This window comes from Pezoporus occidentalis, unplaced genomic scaffold (assembly GCF_034315485.1).
Source record: "Pezoporus occidentalis ecotype Australia unplaced genomic scaffold, CSIRO_AGI_Poc_V1 ctg45, whole genome shotgun sequence".
Lineage (NCBI taxonomy): Eukaryota > Metazoa > Chordata > Aves > Psittaciformes > Psittacidae > Pezoporus > Pezoporus occidentalis.
In genome coordinates, this window is record NW_026915780.1 from 7,327,216 (window position 1) to 7,330,114 (window position 2,899).

General features: G+C 41.5%; 1 long non-coding RNA gene across 1 annotated transcript; it reads right to left on the reverse strand.

Annotated features, from left to right (window-relative positions):
* Window positions 1–580: 580 nt before the first annotated feature.
* LOC134172197 (uncharacterized) lies at window positions 581–2,698 on the reverse strand. The gene is made up of 4 exons (XR_009967867.1): window positions 2,410–2,698; window positions 2,038–2,174; window positions 1,517–1,613; window positions 581–1,250 (listed from the first exon to the last, which is right to left on the reverse strand). It is a non-coding gene; the product is annotated as an uncharacterized LOC134172197 (long non-coding RNA).
* Window positions 2,699–2,899: the final 201 nt, after the last annotated feature.

A 2,899-nucleotide genomic window follows, 5' to 3' on the forward strand; every position in this document is an offset into this window, starting at 1 on the left:
ACAAATACAACGAGCTGAAATATTCTTGTAGTGAATTATTATCAAATCCTTGAAGCTGTTTAGCCCATTACATTGTCAGGTAAAGCTCCCCATGGATTTGAAAGGGTGCGTATTTATTCTGTTATTAAGTAATATATTTGGAAGTTTAGAAAGTATGGATCAAATCCTGGTTTATGCAGAGTATTAAATTTATACTGTTGGAGCTGGAAGTAAAATACGGGCCATGATTTGTAAACCCTGAAATGTTCTTGGCGCTTCCAGAGGAAGCACAGAATGACTGTTTCAAATCTATTTCCTTTTAGCCTCATCACTCTATGTCATCTGTTAGCAAATATCCACCAGCGCTATTAATAGCTAAGGGAAATGTACATTTAAGACTTTGTTTTCTGGGGGTGTAAAAATGCACAAAAACAGGGGTTTTAGAGCTGACACAAACTGTAATTAATGCGTTATGGGGGTTTTAATCCTAATCGAAGGGGAAAAATATATATCCTTACAAAAAATAGAAGAGTATGCATGCGAATTAATTGCATCACCTATAGAGCAAGACGCCACAAGTCAGTGTACTGATTTGGGCAATACCCTTAACTGAACTATCAAGCTATTTAACTGGCTCCAAAACTAGCAAATAAAATTTGCACTCCATAAGGTAGCAAATGCTCATTGTGTCAGCAGTTGTTAAGAAGAACAGAGTTGGTACCTGAGCAGTGAGATATTGGCTTAACTCCTCACCTCAGCAAGATTCATAACCCCATTTGTAATCTTAAACATAAAAGTGAGCACCAGGAAAGGGACACTTGGATACTTAGTGCACATCTGCTAAGATGCTCTTCCGTCTTGGGGCCTTAAAACTTGCTTCTTCTGCTGCTTAAACCCTCGAGCATTTTATAACTGATGGCAGGAGTTCTACTGGCTGCTGGAGGCAGAGCATGGCTGCAAGTGAATCATTTATATCAGGGAAAATACAATCCACAGCCAAGGCGGTCTTGTTTGGGAACAGCAGCCAGGGCTGGGGGATCAGAGGGCTAGCAGGGAAAGGAAGGAAAGAGAAAGGAAAGATAGCCTCATCCATATTTTCAGAGCACCTTTATCACTCATTATCTAAGGGAGGAAACTGCTGCTTGGCTCTTGGTAACCTTAATCACAGTGTTTCACAGGTGTTCTTCTTGAATCTGCAGCCCCCCGAGTCATGTGGTTATGGGAGCCTTTCCCGTTTCACTGAAGTTTAACTTTCCCTGCAACCAGCACATCTAGAGTTTTGGAATTAAAAGACCCAAGCACAGAAATAAATAAACAAATAAATAGACAATTAAATAAAAAATATTCCCTAATTTATTACTAAAAGTAACAATAAAATATCAAAGGCCTGACTTCTAATATTCATGGTCCAAAGGAGAAGACTCTTTTTAAATGCATGGTATGCTTATATTCACCTGACCCAAGAAAGCACAGTCAAAGTCCAAGTATTTGACCTGCCAATACTAACAAATACTAACTGCAGAAGTGTGTCACCCACCTTAGAAACGCCTTGTCTCCCCTGCTACCTTCTTTCCCTCCTGCTTGGCACTGGTTGACCATCTTTGCACTGCAGCAGCCAAGTTCTTCCTTCCATCCTGAAAGGCTGAGCTTTGAAGAGCAGTGGGTTCTTGGTTCATTTAAGATGACCGCAGTGAAACAGTTATTTATGCCTTGCTCCTGCACCTCTCAATTTCTCACTGAGCATTTTCCTTTGCTGAGATGAACAACAACTTTCTGCCATGCAACCTACAGCACATCTAACTGCCTGCCAAATTGTCATGGTGCTTCGCTTCCCCTGTCTCTATCTTAGACTTCAAGCCCTTATATGTAAGTGCTGTCTGGATGCGAAAGAAGCATCAAGCACTTTACAGACTTCGTGCTGTAAATAAATTTGACTGTGAAGGGAAGAAAGCTTAGTTAAGGTAAGGCTTTCCAAACTTGCAAGCTTTGTTGCCAAAAGCATATGCATATAACCCCAAGCCAACCAAAGAGCAAACAAAACCCCCTAAACCAAATCACTTCAAAAACATACCTTAACACAGCCAGAGCTGTGGCTATGGAATGAGGCTGGAATGAGGCAGGACAGCCCCTGAGCTTTTCACTGTTTGAAAGCAGGTGTGCATAACTTCTGGCTGGCATTTTTGATTTGCTCCTCTCTAGAAAAGAAAGGATTCCTGTTAAATCCTTTTCAACATTCCAAAGCAGCTGGGCAGAGCTGACCCATCTTTCTCCCGCTTTTATTTAAATATAAGATAAAATAACCCAACAACCTGAACTCTCCCAAGCTCCCCAAGGAAATTAACTACAAAAAAAACCATGCTAATGGAACATTAAAGTTGTAATGTAAAACCATAAAAGTCAGGAAATTCAGAGTTAGGGCTCCCATGGTACCTCTAAGTCTGTCACCTCATGCACATGCACTACGATAGGACCTCAGAAATGAACAATTGGGGTAAATGCAAGTATCTTGCTTGGGTATTTTATTTATTCCTAAGGTTGTTTTGTTGCTGGTAACCTTACTCGGGCACTAATGCAGGCAGTGCTCAGCACAGGACTGCAATGACTAAGTGCTCACAGAACACCATCACTAAGCAGGCAAAGGCAGCAGAGGCGATTCAGGGTGCTTGTCCAAACTTAAAAGCAGCAGAGCTGCATAGATTTGTGTTCCTTTTGTGCGCAATTTTAGCATAAGGTTAAGTAACCTCCAGCGGCAGCCATACAAGCGCTGCAGTTTCGTTGGGGCAGGAGATCAAGTTTTTCATAGAACAAATTTAGAAGAGAAGAAGCAAGAGAAAGGGGAAGCGGGGCAGCTGTGCGCGCGCGATGGCAGATACCTTATTCTGCGATTCTGTCAAAATAATACTGTGGCGATAGCATTTAT